General features: G+C 37.7%; 1 long non-coding RNA gene across 1 annotated transcript in view; it reads left to right on the top strand.

Annotated features, from left to right (window-relative positions):
- Nucleotides 1–13507, top strand: part of 1700022A22Rik (RIKEN cDNA 1700022A22 gene) — a 49315-nt gene extending 35808 nt beyond the window's left edge. The window contains exon 4 of the long non-coding RNA NR_045509.1: nt 13385–13507. This is a non-coding gene — a long non-coding RNA (RIKEN cDNA 1700022A22 gene). The remainder of the gene's footprint in view (nt 1–13384) is intronic.
- The last annotated feature ends 4542 nt before the right edge of the window (nt 13508–18049 follow it).

Genomic DNA, 18049 nt, shown 5'->3' on the forward strand with positions numbered 1-18049 from the left:
AGGTGGGTGTCTGGCTCTGGAAAGCTATGGACAACCCCTGCAGGGTGTAGTAGACAAGGAGCAGTCCTAGGGGAAGCCCAGAGATAACAAATTCTCAGTCTTGGCCACCCCAGACACAGCTGGACACCACAGAAGAGCTGAGAACAAATGGGGGCCCCGGGGAGAGCTCGGTCATTCCCAGGGACAAAGGGAGGAGAAGTCAGTGAGAGAGGGGGTGCTGGATGGTTCCCACGTGGAGAATCCTTAGTCCAGTCAGTGGCTGGAGCATATGAAGGCCTTCCAGTGGGAGGTTGGACATGGCTCTTTAGAGGAAAGCCTATCCCATCATTCAAGTACTGTCGGCCTTGATGAACAGAGATAGTCTATGGTTTTAGAGCTTTATTGTAGAAAGGTATAGAAAGAGAGAAGGTAGAAAGAGAGAGAGGCTGGCCATGGCCGAGTGGAGAGATGGGAAATGGAGAGAGAGGAGGGCTAGAAATGAGAATAAGAAAGATGAAATCTTAAAGAGAGCGGGGAGGGGCCAAACAGCCCCTTTTGTAGTGGGCTGGGCTATCGCCAGATAACTTTGGGAAGGAACATACCCCACTATAGTCAGGTAACTGTGGGGGTGGAGTCTAACCAGAATATGAGGAGCTTGGGACATTGTCTGTGTGACTTACAGAGACAGAATTATGGAGTTGAGGGCTCTGTGGTGCCAGGCACCTGTCTCTGGTAATTTGGTTCACTGTTCCATCCCTTGTAGAATTTTCTACTGGGTCACTGGAGCAAGCCTCATTCAACCAAAATAGGCTGCCTTTCATGACCCCACAGCTACATATTCAGCTAAAGCCATGGGTCACTACATGTATACTTGGTTGGTGTTTTAGTCCCTGGGAGATATTGGGGGGCTGGGGCTGGTTGGTTGATATTGTTGTTCTTCCTATGGTGTTGCAACCCCCTTCAGCTTCTTCGGTCCTTTCTCTAACTCCTTCATTGGGGACCCCATGCTCAGTCCAAAGATTGGATGTGACTGTCCTCCTCTGTATTTGTCAGGCTCTGACAGAGACTCTCAGGAGACAGCTATATCAAGCTCCTGTCAGAAAACACTTCTTGGCATTTGCAATAGTATCTGGGTTTAGTGACTGTATATGGAATGGATCCCAAGGTGGAACAGTCTCTTGATGGTCATTCTTTCAGTCTCTGCTCCACACTGCTCTCTGAATTTCCTCCCATGAGTATTTTGTTCCCCTTTCAAAGAAGGACTGAAGCATCCACACTTTAGTCTTTCTTCTTCTCGAGCTTCATGTGGTCTCTGAATTGTATCTTGAGTATTCTGAACTTTTGGGCTAATATCCACTTATCAGTGAGTGCATACCATGTGTGTTTTGTGACTGGGTTACCTCACTCAGGATAAGATTTTCTAGTCCCATTCATTTGTGTAACGATTTCATGAAGTCGTGGTTTTTAATAGGTGAGAAGTAATCAATTTTGTAAATGTACCATATTTTCTGTATCCATTCCTCCATTGAAGGGCATCTGGGTTCTTCCATGTTCTGGCTTTTACAAATAGTGCTGCTCTGAACATAATAGAGCATGTGTCCTTATTTAATGTTTTAGCATCTTTTGGTTATATGCTCGGAATTGTATAGCTGGGTCCTCAGGTAGTACTATGTCCAATTTTCTGAGGAACTGCCAGACTGATTTCCAGACTGGTTGTACTAGTTTGCAGTCCCACCAACAATGCAGGAGTGTTCCTCTTTCTATACATCCTCACAAGCATCTGCTCCCACCTGAGTTTTGATCTATGTCATTCTGACTGATGTGAGGTGGAATCTCAATGTCTTTGATTTGCATTTCCCTGATGACTAAAGATGTTGAACATTTCTTTAGGTGTTTCCTGGCCTATTTATATTCTTTATTTAGCTCTGTACCCCATTTTTTACAAACATATTTATTTATTTATTTTACACTCCTTATTTTATTCCCTTCTCTGTCTACCCTCCTACACCTCCACATCCCATACCTCCTCCCTACTCCACTGTCTCCAGGAGGATGTCCCTACCCCCCACTCCACATGACCTCTATACTCCCTATGGCCTCCAGTCTCTTGAGGGTTAGGTGCATCAACTCTGAATCAACACAGTCCTGGAAGTCCTCTGTTGTATGTGTGTTGGGGGTATCATATCAGCTGGTATATGCTGCCTGTTTGGTGATCCAGTGTTTGAGAGATCTTGGAGTCCACATTAATTGAAACTCCTAGCTCTTCTATAGGGTCACCCTCTTCCTCCTCAGCCTCTTTCAGTCTCTCCCTAATTAAAAAAGAAGGGTCACTTGCTTTTTTCCATTGGTTGGGTACAAATATCTGCCTCTGACTTTATCAGCTGCTTGTTGGGCTTCTGGAGTGTGGTCATGCTAGGTCCCTTTTTGTGAGTGCTCCTTAGCCTCAGTAATAGTGTCAGTCCTTGGGACTTCCTCCCTGAGAGCTGGATCTCTCATTTGGCCTCTTGCTGGGCCTTCTTTTCCTCAGGCTCCTCTCCATTTCCATCCCTGTAATTCTTTCAGACAGGAACAATTATGGGCCAGAACTGTGGAATGGCACTTCTCCCTCATATATGCCCTGGCTTCCTGCTGGAGGTGGGCTCTGTAAGTTCCTTCTCCCTACTGTCTGGCATTTTATATAAGGTCCCACCCTTTGAGTCCTGAGATTCTCTCACCTGCCAGGTCTCTGGTGCATTCTGGAGAGTCCCACCAATTTCCTACCTCTTGAGGTTGCCAGTTTCCATTCTTTCTTCTGGACCTCAGGGCTTCATTTGGTCATTTTCCCTCACCCAATACCAGATCAAGTTCTCTCCCCACCCCCAGCCCCATCCCTGTCCACTTTTGATCCGAGGTGCCTCCATCCCTCCCTACTTGTGATTGCTTTCTTCTCCCTCCCAGTGTATCAGGTTATATATTAATGTCCTTGATCCACTTGCACTTGAGCTTTGTAAAATGAGGTAAATATGGATCAATTTTCATTCTTCTATCTGCTGACTGACCGACCAATTGAACCAGCACCTTTTGTTGAATATGCTGTCATTTTTCCACTGTACAGATTTAGCTCATCTGTCAAAAATCAAGTGACCAGGTTCCAGGACTCAGCAGAACTTAGGAAATTAGTCTGAACAGGTTAGAGGGTGCGCCAGAGAACCGGACAGCTTCTGGGACAGGCGGAAGCACAGAGCCGCTGAGGCAGCACCCTTGGCGGGCTGCAGACAGCCGGCCACCGTCCGGACCAGAGGACAGGTGTCCGCCTGGCTTGGGAGGCGGCCTCAGCCTCAGCAGCAGCGGTCGCCATCTTGGTTCCAGGACTCCCTGGAGCTTAGGAATTTAGTCTGCACAGGTGAGAGTCTGCAACACAGAAGCTGACAGCTTCTGGGAACTGCCAAAACAACACAGCTTCTGAGAAAGGCCCTGTTTTGGGCCTTCTTCTTCGACCAGGAGGAGGTCCAAAAACAAGATATCTGCGCACCTTCCCTGTAAGAGAGCTTGCCAGCAGAGAGTGCTCTGAGCACTGAAACTCAGAGGAGAGAATCTGTCTCCCAGGTCTGCTGAGAGACGGTAACAGAATCACCAGAAGAACAATCTCTAAACAGAGTCAACAATAACTACTAACTCCAGAGATTACCAGATGGCGAAAGGTAAACGTAGGAAGCCTACTAACAGGAACCAAGACCACTCACCATCATCAGAACCCAGCACTCCCACATCGCCCAGTCCAGGGCACCCCAACACACCCGAAAACCTAGACCTAGATTTAAAAGCATATCTCATGATGATGGTAGAAGACATCAAGAAGGACTTTAATAAATCACTTAAAGAAATACAGGAGAACACTGCTAAAGAGTTACAAGTCCTTAAAGAAAAACAGGAAAACACAATCAAACAGGTAGAAGTCCTTACAGAAAAAGAGGAAAAAACATACAAACAGGTGATGGAAATGAACAAAACCATACTAGACCTAAAAAGGGAAGTAGACACAATAAAGAAAACTCAAAGTGAGGCAACACTGGAGATAGAAACCCTAGGAAAGAAATCTGGAACCATAGATTTGAGCATCAGCAACAGAATATAAGAGATGGAAGAGAGAATCTCAGGTGCAGAAGATTCCATAGAGAACATCGGCACAACAATCAAAGAAAATGGAAAATGCAAAAAGATCCTAACTCAAAATATCCAGGAAATCCAGGACACAATGAGAAGACCAAACCTACGGATAATAGGAGTGGATGAGAATGAAGATTTTCAACTCAAAGGACCAGCAAACATCTTCAACAAAATTATTGAAGAAAACTTCCCAAATCTAAAGAAAGAGATACCTATGAACATACAAGAAGCCTACAGAACTCCAAATAGACTGGACCAGAAAAGAAATTCCTCCCGACACATAATAATCAGAACAACAAATGCACTAAATAAAGATAGAATACTAAAAGCAGTAAGGGAAAAAGGTCAAGTAACATACAAAGGCAAGCCTATCAGAATTACACCAGATTTTTCACCAGAGACTATGAAAGCCAGAAGAGCCTGGACAGATGTTATACAGACACTAAGAGAACACAAATTCCAGCCCAGGCTACTATACCCAGCCAAACTCTCAATTACCATAGATGGAGAAACCAAAGTATTCCATGACAAAACCAAATTCACACATTATCTCTCCACGAATCCAGCCCTTCAAAGAATAATAACAGAAAAAAACCAATACAAGAACGGGAACAATGCCCTAGAAAAAACAAGAAGGTAATCCTTCAACAAACCTGAAAGAAGACAGCCACAAGAACAGAATGCCAACTTTAACAACAAAAATAACAGGAAGCAACAATTACTTTTCCTTAATATCTCTTAACATCAATGGTCTCAACTCCCCAATAAAAAGACATAGACTAACAAACTGGCTACACAAACAAGACCCAACATTTTGCTGTTTACAGGAGACACATCTCAGAGAAAAAGATAGACACTGCCTCAGAATAAAAGGCTGGAAAACAATTTTCCAAGCAAATGGTATGAAGAAACAAGCTGGAGTAGCCATCCTAATATCTGATAAGATTGACTTCCAACCCAAAGTCATCAAAAAAGACAAGGAGGGGCACTTCGTTCTCATCAAAGGTAAAATCCTCCAAGAGGAACTCTCAATTCTGAATATTTATGCTCCAAATACAAGGGCAGCCACATTCATTAAAGAAACTTTAGTAAAGCTCAAAGCACACATTGCACCTCACACAATAATAGTGGGAGACTTCAACACACCACTTTCACCAATGGACAGATCATGGAAACAGAAACTAAACAGGGACACACTGAAACTAACAGAAGTGATGAAACAAATGGATCTGACAGATATCTACAGAACATTTTATCCTAAAACAAAAGGATACACCTTCTTCTCAGCACCTCATGGTACCTTCTCCAAAATTGACCACATAATAGGTCACAAAACAGGCCTCAACAGATTCAAAAATATTGAAATTGTCCCATGTATCCTATCAGATCACCATGCACTAAGGCTGATCTTCAATAACAAAAAAAATAACAGAAAGCCAACACTCACATGGAAACTGAACAACACGCTTCTCAATGATACCTTGGTCAAGGAAGGAATAAAGAAAGAAATTAAAGACTTTTTAGAGTTTAATGAAAATGAAGCCACAACGTACCCAAACCTATGGGACACAATGAAAGCATTTCTAAGAGGGAAACTCATAGCTCTGAGTGTCTCCAAGAAGAAACGGGAGAGAGCACATACTAGCAGCCTGACAACACATCTAAAAGCTCTAGAAAAAAAGGAAGCAAATTCACCCAAGAGGAGTAGACGGCAGGAAATAATCAAACTCAGGGGTGAAATCAACCAAGTGGAAACAAGAAGAACTATTCAAAGAATTAACCAAACGAAGAGTTGGTTCTTTGAGAAAATCAACAAGATAGATAAACCCTTAGCTAGACTCACTAAAGGGCACAGGGACAAAATCCTAATTAACAAAATCAGAAATGAAAAGGGAGACATAACAATAGATCCTGAAGAAATCCAAAACACCATCAGATCCTTCTACAAAAGGCTATACTCAACAAAACTGGAAAACCTGGACGAAATGGACAAATTTCTGGACAGATACCAGGTACCAAAGTTGAATCAGGATCAAGTTGACCTTCTAAACAGTCCCATATCCCCTAAAGAAATAGAAGCAGTTATAAATAGTCTCCCAGCCAAAAAAAGCCCAGGACCAGACGGGTTTAGTGCAGAGTTCTATCAGACCTTCAAAGAAGATCTAATTCCAGTTCTGCACAAACTTTTTCACAAGATAGAAGTAGAAGGTACTCTCCCCAACTCATTTTATGAAGCCACTATTACTCTGATACCTAAACCACAGAAAGATCCAACAAAGATAGAGAACTTCAGACCAATTTCTCTTATGAATATTGATGCAAAATCCTCAATAAAATTCTCGCTAACCGAATCCAAGAACACATTAAAGCAATCATCCATCCTGACCAAGTAGGTTTTATTCCAGGGATGCAGGGATGGTTTAATATACGAAAATCCATCCATGTAATCCATTATATAAACAAAATCAAAGACAAAAACCACATGATCATCTCGTTAGATGCAGAAAAAGCATTTGACAAGATCCAACACCCATTCATGATAAAAGTTCTGGAAAGATCAGGAATTCAAGGCCCATACCTAAACATGATAAAAGCAATCTACAGCAAACCAGTAGCCAACATCAAAGTAAATGGAGAGAAGCTGGAAGCAATCCCACTAAAATCAGGGACTAGACAAGGCTGCCCACTTTCTCCCTACCTTTTCAACATAGTACTTGAAGTATTAGCCAGAGCAATTCGACAACAAAAGGAGATCAAGGGGATACAAATTGGAAAAGAGGAAGTCAAAATATCACTTTTTGCAGATGATATGATAGTATATATAAGTGACCCTAAAAATTCCACCAGAGAACTCCTAAACCTGATAAACAGCTTCGGTGAAGTAGCTGGATATAAAATTAACTCAAACAAGTCAATGGCCTTTCTCTACACAAAGAATAAACAGGCTGAGAAAGAAATTAGGGAAACAACACCCTTCTCAATAGTCACAAATAATATAAAATATCACGGCGTGACTCTAACTAAGGAAGTGAAAGATCTGTATGATAAAAACTTCATGTCTCTGAAGAAAGAAATTAAAGAAGATCTCAGAAGATGGAAAGATCTCCCATGCTCATGGATTGGCAGGATCAACATTGTAAAAATGGCTATCTTGCCAAAAGCAATCTACAGATTCAATGCAATCCCCATCAAAATTCCAACTCAATTCTTCAACGAATTAGAAGGAGCAATTTGCAAATTCATCTGGAATAACAAAAAACCTAGGATTGCAAAAAGTCTTCTCAAGGATAAAAGAACCTCTGGTGGAATCACCATGCCAGACTTAAAGCTTTACTACAGAGCAATTGTGATAAAAACTGCATGGTACTGGTATAGAGACAGACAAGTAGACCAATGGAATAGAATTGGAGACCCAGAAATGAACCCACACACCTATGGTCACTTGATCTTCGACAAGGGAGCTAAAACCATCCAGTGGAAGAAAGACAGCATTTTCAACAATTGGTGCTGGCACAACTGGTTGTTATCATGTAGAAGAATGCGAATCGATCCATACTTATCTCCTTGTACTAAGGTCAAATCTAAATGGATCAAAGAACTTCACATAAAACCAGAGACACTCAAACTTATAGAGGAGAAAGTGGGGAAAAGCCTTGAAGATATGGGCACAGGGGAAAAATTCCTGAACAGAACAGCAATGGCTTGTGCTGTAAGATCGAGAATTGACAAATGGGACCTAATGAAACTCCAAAGTTTCTGCAAGGCAAAAGACACCGTCAATAAGACAAAAAGACCACCAACAGATTGGGAAAGGATCTTTACCTATCCTAAATCAGATAGGGGACTAATATCCAACATATACAAAGAAATCAAGAAGGTGGACTTCAGAAAAGCAAATAACCCCATTAAAAATGGGGCTCAGAACTGAAAAAAGAATTCTCACCTGAGGAATACCGAATGGCAGAGAAGCACCTGAAAAAATGTTCAACATCCTTAATCATCAGGGAAATGCAAATCAAAACAACCCTGAGATTCCACCTCACACCAGTCAGAATGGCTAAGATCAAAAATTCAGGTGACAGCAGATGCTGGCGAGGATGTGGAGAAAGAGGAACACTCCTCCATTGTTGGTGGGATTGCAGGCTTGTACAACCACTCTGGAAATCCGTCTGGTGGTTCCTCAGAAAATTGGACATAGTACTACCGGAGGATCCAGCAATACTTCTCCTGGGCATATATCCAGAAGATGCCCCAACTGGTAAGAAGGACACATGCTCCACTATGTTCATAGCAGCCTTATTTATAATAGCCAGAAACTGGAAAGAACCCAGATGCCCCTCAACAGAGGAATGGATACAGAAAATGTGGTACATCTACACAATGGAGTACTACTCAGCTATTAAAAAGAATGAATTTATGAAATTCCTAGCCAAATGGATGGACCTGGAGGGCATCATCCTGAGTGAGGTTACACATTCACAAAGGAACTCACACAATATGTACTCACTGATAAGTGGATATTAGCCCAAAACCTAGGATACCCAAGATATAAGATACAATTTCCTAAACACATGAAACTCAAGAAAAATTAAGACTGAAGTGTGGACACTATGCCCCTCCTTAAAAGTGGGAACAAAACACCCTTGGAAGGAGTTACAGAGACAAAGTTTGGAGCTGAGATGAAAGGATGGACCATCTAGAGACTGCCATATCCAGGGATCCACCCCATAATCAGCATCCAAACGCTGACACCATTGCATACACTAGCAAGATTTTATCGAAAGGACCCAGATGTAGCTGTCTCTTGTGAGACTATGCCGGGGCCTAGCAAACACAGAAGTGGATGCTCACAGTCAGCTAATGGATGGATCACAGGGCTCCCAATGGAGGAGCTAGAGAATGTACCCAAGGAGCTAAAGGGATCTGCAACCCTATAGGTGGATCAACATTATGAACTAACCAGTACCCCGGAGCTCTTGACTCTAGCTGCATATGTATCAATAGATGGCCTAGTTGGTCATCACTGGAAAGAGAGGCCCATTGGACACGCAAACTTTATATGCCCCAGAACAGGGGAACGCCAGGGCCACAAAGGGGGAGTGGGCGGGTAGGGGAGTGGGGGTGGGTGGGTATGGGGGACTTTTGGTATAGCATTGGAAATGTAAATGAGCTAAATACCTAATTTAAAAAAAAAATCTTTTATCCAAAAAAAAAAAAATCAAGTGACCATATGTGTGTGAATTCACTTCTGGGTCTTCAATTCTATTCCATTGATCCACCTGCTTGTCTCTGTACCAATACATTGCAGGTATTTTTGTTTGTTTGTTTTTGTTTTGTTTGTTTTGTTTTTATTTTTAAAAATTAGCAAGAAAACTTTATTTGAGTGAACCGATAATGCAAACCTGAAGGGAAAATACTGTCTTGAATCAGTGAGTCACCCAAGTGAGTATGTTGAAAGTTTCCAATTACTTCTCTTTCTGGAGTTCAACAAAAGGAAGAACTGCATACTAAGGGGTGAAGTTTAACTGATTCTCATGTTTGGTTGATAGATTAGACCACACATTAATTTTTCTACTTTGATTATCCTTCCCATAATATACTGGATCTTTATCCCCCCCTTTTTTTCTCGGATATTTTCTTTATTTACATTTCAAGTGTTTTCCCCTTCTCAGGTCTCCTCTTTAGAAACTTCCTATACCACCCCCCTTCCCCTGCCTCCATTAGGGTGCCCCCTCATCGACTCCCATTCATCTGCACTGGAATTCCCCTACACTGGGCATTGAATACCGTTAGGCCTGAGAGCATCTCCACTGTGAACCTTTTAATTACAATTGCTCTGTAATACAGCTTGAAGTCACGGATGGTGATTCCCTCAGAAGTTCTTTTATGGTAGAAAATAGTTTTGGATAGCCTGTTTTTTGTTATTCCAAAAGAATTTGCAAATTACTCTAACTCTATGAAAAACTGAGCTTAAATTTTGATGGGGATTGCATTGAATCTGTACACTGCTTTAGGCAAAATACCCATTTTTACTATATTAGTCCTTCTATTCCATGAACATGGGAGAACTTTCCATCTTCTGAGAGCTTTGATTTCAGATACTTGAAGTTTGTCATACAGATTTTTCATTTGCTTGATTAGAGTCACACCAAGGTATTTTATATTATTTGTGACTATTGTGAAGGGTGTCGTTTCATTAATTTACCACCTGGTTTATCCTTTGAGTCAAGGAAAGCTACTGATTTGTTTTAGTTAATTTTATATCCAATGACTGCTGAAGTTGTTTTTTGATGTTGGAGTTCTCTGGTGGAATTTTGGGGGTCTGTGAACTATACTACCATATCATCTACAAATAGTGATATCTTGATTTCTTCCTTCCTTTTGTTGTCTAATTTCTCTGGCTAGGACTTCAAGTACTATATTTAATAGGTAGGGAGAGAGTAGGCAGCTTTGTCTCATGCCTGATTTTAGTGGAATTGTTTCAAGTTTCTCTCCATTTAGTTTGATGTTGGCTACTGGTTTGCTATATATTGCCTTTACTATGTTAATGTATGGGCCTTTAATTCCTGATATTTCCAAGACATTTACCATGAAGGGGTGTTGAATTTTGTCAAATGTTTTCTCAGCATCTAATGAGTTGATCATTTGGGTTTGCTTTCTTTGAGTTTGTTGATATAGTGGGTTATGTTGATAGTTTATATATATTGAAACATCCCTGCATCCCTGGGGTAAAGCCTACATGATTATGATGGATGATTGTTTGGATGTGTTCTCGGTTTTGGTTTGTGAGAATTTTATTGCATATTTTGCATCTATTTAAGGGAAAGTTTTCTGAAGTTCTCTTTCTTTTTTGGGTCTTTGTGTGACTTAGGTTTAATCGTAATTGTGGATTCCTAGAAAAAAAAATGAGTAGTGTTCTTTTTGTTTCTATTTTGTGGAATAGTTTGAAGAGTATTTGTATCAATCAATTTTGATACTATCATAATTGATTCAAGTATCAATTTTCTTGTTAAAATTTATATTACATGAATTAAGATATAAAGTTATAATATCAGATACTAGTTGTGTTAGGGTTTTACTGCTGTTAACAGACACCATGCCAAAGTCAACTTTTATAACATTTAATTGAGGCTGGCTTACATGTTCAAAGGTTTAGTCCATTTATCATTAAGGCGGGAATATGGCATCATGCAGGTGGACATAGCTCAGGAGGAACTGGGAGTTCTACATCTTCATCTGAAGACTGATAGAATAGTAACTTCTAGGCAGTTAAGATGAGGGTTTTAAAGCCCACACCCACAGTGATACACCTACTTCAATAAAGCCCCCCTACTCCCACAGGTCCACACCCTCTAGTCCCACAAGTGCCACTCTCTGGACTCAGCATATACAAACCATAACACTGGTCCAGAGAGTACACAGAAAATACTAATAATAAAGCAAAGGAACTACAGTTATATAATTCTGGAGGTAGACGTAGAAGACTCAGGAATACAAGTTCATTTTCAGATTTATAAAAACTTGGACACTTTGCCCCTTCTTAGAATAGGAAACAAAACACCCATGGAAGGAGTTACAGAGACAAAATTTGGAACTGTGACGAAAGGATGGACCATCTAGTGATTGCTGTATCCAGAGATCCATCCCATGATCAGCTTCCAAACGCTGACACCATTGCATACACTAGCAAGATTTTGCTGAAAGGACCCAGATATAGCTGTCTCTTGTGAGACTATGCCAGGGCCTAGCAAACACAGAAGTGGATGCTCACAGTCAGCTATTGAATGGACCACAGGGCCCCCAATGGAGGAACTAGAGAAAGCACCCAAGGAACTAAAGGGAACTGCAACCCTATAGGTGGAACAACAATATGAACTAAGCAGTACCCAGGAGCTCTTGTCTCTAGCTGCATATGTATCAAAAGATGGCCTAATCGGCCATCACTGGAAAGAGAGGCCCATTGGACTTGCAAACTTTATATGCCCCAATACAGGGGAACGCCAGGGCCAAAAAAGGGGAGTGGGTGGGTAGGGGAGTCGGGGGTGGGTATGGGGGACTTTTGGTTTAGCATTGGAAATGTAAATGAGCTAAATACCTAATTAAAAATGGAAAAAAAAACTTGGAGGCCAATATAGGTTTACCTGAGACCCTGTCTCAATAACATGATCACCAATATGGGAAAAAAAATAAACAAAAGTAAACAAATGGCAGGTTGAACTCATAGCTAATACCATTTAAATATAATATTCTTGCATATAAACACAGGAATTGTTTTTTTTCTTTCCTTTTTATATTTTTTTCCTTTCTTTTTTCCTCTTTTTTTCTTTTCTTCTTCTTCTTCTTCTTCTTCTTCTTCTTCTTCTTCTTCTTCTTCTTCTTCTTCTTCTTCTCCTTCTTCTTCTTCTTTTTTAGATTACAAATGTTTATCTTTAAACTACACTTTTGCTCCTACATATTTCATTCCAAAAAATTAGGCAAAGTGTCAATCTCCTGTTAGGGATATTTAGTATTGCTTTTCAAGAGAAAGTAAAACTAATACTACATTCCTAAAATCTCAAAATGACATCCTATGTACAGTGTTCATGTGTGCAGTTGTAGTACTTCATGGAAAATTTCTGCAATTATGATCTAAGTGCTTCCTAATAGAAGGCAGGTACAACCTTGATATAATATTTTTAGTGAACTGTTGGTATTTATCTTAATCTTGCTGAACTGTCAATCAAGTATAATGGAAATATATATTTGGCAGTAGAATATTGTACAAGTACAAATGTATATTTTCTGGAACATCGCATCAATAAGTGGTAGCCCTTAAGAATTTGCTTTATTACTGTAAACATCAGCTTAGGGAAGACCTAGGAAAATATTCTGTAGAGGCTTTTAGAAATGATATTATCTTAACCATTTGTCTAAATAAGTTATAATAATAAGCAACAGGAATGGCTACATTGAATGTTCTAGAAATATCCTGTAGGTAAACAACTTCTAAAAAATATTATTTTAACCTATGTTTTAGGAGTATAGAAGCTGAAATATATTAAGTAATTGTCTCTTTAGTCACTTCTATCTCAAGAAAATTTTATTTTCAAAATTTACACTTATTCAAGAATCCATCATTAATCTATGGACAGGTATAGTATAATTAAGATTTTCTCTAGTATATGTTAATTAGAAGGATCTTCCTCACCCAAATCATTGAGATTTGTTAGCCGAATTCTTACTCTAAGTGAATGACATTTCAACTTTGTATGTTTTGCAGGTTATACTTCCTTTACTTCATATAATGTATACCAAAAGCAAGCACACAAAAAAGAAAATACTCAAGTTTACAAACTAACAAGAACTTTTGTATCATAGAAACCATAATAATAAAGGCAAATTCAAAACACATACCATGTGAGGTGTATCTGTATTCATAGATAGCACAACCTTTGTGTGTATGTGTGTGTGTGTGAATGATGTCCAGATTAGTTTCAAGATATCATCTACAGAGTATCCAATAAGATATAGGAGTTTAGGTCTCCCATATTTCTCTGAAAAAAAAACTTTTTGAAATTGTTCAATATTATTATTAGGAACTCTTGTATTCAATATTATTTTTTGAAGATTGCACTTTTGCTAAAAATTAATGCTGACATGTCATTTTGGAATATTCAATTAGTAATGGCCTGTACTTTATGTCTTCTGATTTGTCATGATTGGTCATTTATTGCAAAATCCACATAAATTAACACACAATTGTCAGTCAACAATATAGCAACCTGGTATTGATATTCTTTTATTTTATCAAAAATAGTAGTTTTTCATTGGCAATTACATAATGTGAGGAGCCGCCCTCACAGTCGCCGTTACAAGATGGCGCTGACATCCATTGCTCGTAGTAAAACGTGCACAGGCGTCAGGGTATCTTTCTGCAGTAAAGCTTTATTACATATCGAGAGATACATGATCAGCTTCAGGAGAAGAGACCCAGAGAGCAGAAAACCCCTCCCTTATATAGGTTGCAAAGTACAGTTAGAAGTACGGTTGGAGACGTGCACCACCGGGATTGGCTGCCCACCATCAGCCAGATGACACCATGGGAGAGGCAGGGCTCAGGTAATGGAAAGATACCCTGACACCTGTGCACATTTTACTATGAGCAACGGATGTCAGCGCCATCTTGTAACGGCGACTGTGAGGGCGGCTCCTCACAACATAATATGCAGCATTTCTTTACATGAACTTACTAAATTGTAACATAAAACTTACAATTTCTACAGGTATTTCTTTGTATAATGAATAAAATGGCAAGGATTAAGGCTTGCTATCCTTATACTTAATAGATCTGCTCCCTCTGCCTTTATGATTTGAAGGAAATTTTCCTTATGTTTAGGAGAGGGAGATGGGTAAAGTGGTCCTGTAGAGACAGAAAGAACATCATTCTAAAGATTTACAGCTATTTATCTTGGTGTGATCTCTCTTGGCTCTTATCCCAGAATTCTTACTGTGGATATTAATAGTCTGTCAGGACTTTTGACCTGGATATAGTTGCTTCTAAAACTTTAACACTTTCTGAAATTCAATCTTTTTTTTTTACATTTTATTAATTGCTACTGCAGATTTTATGGACTTGAGGAATTGGTTTTCAAAAGAAAAAGACTATGAGCAGGGTATTTGTCTCTGTCTAGACTATGTAATGCATCACAAAGAGAGTAAAAGAATTGGCTACACAAAATCTGTCTCATTAGTCATTTGTCTCAAGATTTCTATCACATTAACTCTGTGTTAAAACCTGGTTTAGATAGAGAATATAGATCTCATGAAACAGATTCAAGATATCAATTTCTTCACAACACAAGAAATTACTCAAGCAGTATAGATCAGTCTTGGAATAATTTCAGTTACTGATTAAGGTATTGTGTTGTCATTTATTAGTTTGCAATTCAATACTTCATAATTAGCTATAGATAACCATAATTCTCCTTATTATAGAATGATATTCTTTACAATTTTTGTAGGTAAGTTAAAAATAAAGAAAAGAAAAAAATAAGAGGGTATAGATTTTGCATTCATTTATGAATATAAGTATAATGCTACGCTAGGGAGATCTTTTTTCCAGTGTCCTGAGATCTAGTTCCATGTCAAGGATGATAATATTATGGGATATTCATTTGTTCACAATAGAGTTAAAAAATGGTAGAAACATTTTAAAGATAATCTGAGTTTAAATACTTCCACCAATACTAAACATATATCTTTGTTTAAGTCCAGAAATAATACTCCGTTATTAACCTTAGTTAGTTGAATATATTTATGTACACAAAAACCTACATGTAGATGTTGTCAAAAGATTTATTCATTATTAATAAATATGTCAGCCACCAACATACCATTCTGAATGTCTGCAGAGAAAATAAACTAGTACATAGAAAGAACAGAGTATTATTTCGTGCTAAAAATGATACAGTATTAGGCCATGGAAAGATATGAGGTATCTCAAATACACAACAAAGAGCAAGGAAAAAATCTGGAAAATATTCATATTGAATGAATTTGCTGACAATGTAGAACTATGGAGATAGGGAAAAATATTAGTTGGTACCTAGCTTTGTAGACAAGAAAGACTATTAGGGTTTGTATAATCAGTGTTATCTAAATGAAATTGCATGACTGTGTACAGAATATACATCAGTGAGAGAATAAGTCATATGTATTGTGAAATTTGAATGATTACATAATGTCAATAAGGAGGACCAATCTTACCTGTGAAAACATGTTTTAAATAGATTGCTATAAAGGGCTAACAATTCTAGAGATTATTTTGAGTTTTCTCATTGTTTTTAGGCAGGTTGTCTTACGACTCTTGTATGTGAACCATAGTTCCCATAAAGTCACCTTAATGAAGTTATCATGAAAAGCAACCAACATTATGGGAAATTGATTTTCCAAAAAGAGAGAACAGTTAATCATTACCTAATTCCATCACCTAAAAGGGTTTTCAGCAGCAGCAAAATATTGTTATCCAGCATTCTAAGCAATAAGAATTATTTTCAAATTCTACCATTCTTAAACAAGCTAACAACAGTAGTATTTGTAGATATAAGAATACATCATATATTTATTTGATGAGGTTTGCAATGAAAAATTGTAAACAGAGTTATATTTGTGACATTTTATGTTTTGCTTTTCTAGAAAATACTGGTGGAAATCATGATAAAATCTATGATTCATAATCTAGGACAGAAAAAAATATCATACTAATAAATCACATAAAATACATGCATATAAGAACATGTGTAATCTGGAAATAAATAACATGATTAAATGTGATTAAATCTCCTCTATATTATTATTGTTGTTATTCTTTTATTTTATCTCAATCTTCCACAAGATGTATCATTCCCTAATAAATTATTGCTGACCGAGTTAAATAATTTGTTTTTTTTTTCATATTTTTATGACCCATGAGAACTACAAAATAAATTGATATACCATACAATGGAGGACATCTTTGGGGAATTAAATATAAAAGCTATATGCCATAGTGTAGAATCCTTAAATATATATATATATATATATATATATATATATATATTAATTATTATCATTGAAGTAATTAATTTTCATTTTATAGAAAGGACTTGAAATTTGTTGACTTGAGAAAAGTTATAGGATTTGAAGCAATAAATGTTGTGAAGTAAAACTTAGAGATGAACAAGTAATTGAACAAGTCAAGTAACTGATTCCTTAGTCCATTCTATAGCTGTAACACATATATTAAATTGAAATTCTTAAAATCAAATTAATGTGATTCTAGGAGATAAAAAAATATATGTATACTTAACAAACATCATCTCTATCTCTGCCTCTGTCTCTCAACATGTATATTTTTTTGTATGTATGTATGTATGTATGTATGTATGTATGTATATTTATAAACAAGTAGATGTCAAAGCCTGAGTGAGAAGAGAATAAATTTTCTAAGTCAATTCTTTTTTTACACCCTATCTGCCCTAAGGTCAATGTAATTAATTATAAGTTGTAAACAACAATAAAAATTTATTCATACAATGATGATTACAACAACAAAACAAAAGACAAGTTCACTCATCAGTTATATCAATAATTAAAAAGTAATGAACATTAATATTTTTCAAACTTTTCTATTAAAACAGAAAGGAAATAATGGCATCTCAGTTCATTCTATAAAGGTTGTATATCTGTGAAGTAATACCCAAATTAGGACACAATAGTATAGCAAAACTTTTGATTAAAATCCTGATGTAAATAAATGCAAACAAAAGAAATAAGCTACTAAGTCAATTACATAGTAAACCTGATTTCATTCTAAAGAGACAACATTGGGTTAACTTATACAAACTTATTAATATAGTTGCACATAAATAGAAAAATGAGATAGATATGAATATCATAACTACAGACTCAGAAAACTGTTTGGCAATATTTATTATCCTCTATGATGAAGCTCTGGAAAACACGACTAATAGAAATATCAGACATCAGATAATTATAAACTATAAATGCTGAGCCCATAGAAAGTATTGAAAAATTGAAAAAGGTGAAAGAATATCCTTAGAATTTGGGTTTGAAACATGCTAGCCCACCATTGTTATTTTTAGTAATTATAGTATGCCCACTTTTAACCACAGCAGCCATCACAAGATAATGAAATAATGGAATCCAAGTTATCTGAACACATGAAAAATGGCATATTAGCACAACAAAATAATCATAAGCAATTACTAAGAAAATCTTGTCTAATACAAAATAGAATTAGAGCACCACATTTTATCGACATATATCAGAATCTGAGAAACATACTGAACACATGCATAATATACAACAGACAGGAAACAATTATTGGGTATTTAGGAAGCTGGTCTCATTTATTATATATTTAAAAAGCACAGTAATAAAGCAT

Source organism: Mus musculus, chromosome 15 (genome assembly GCF_000001635.26).
Source record: "Mus musculus strain C57BL/6J chromosome 15, GRCm38.p6 C57BL/6J".
Taxonomy (NCBI): domain Eukaryota; kingdom Metazoa; phylum Chordata; class Mammalia; order Rodentia; family Muridae; genus Mus; species Mus musculus.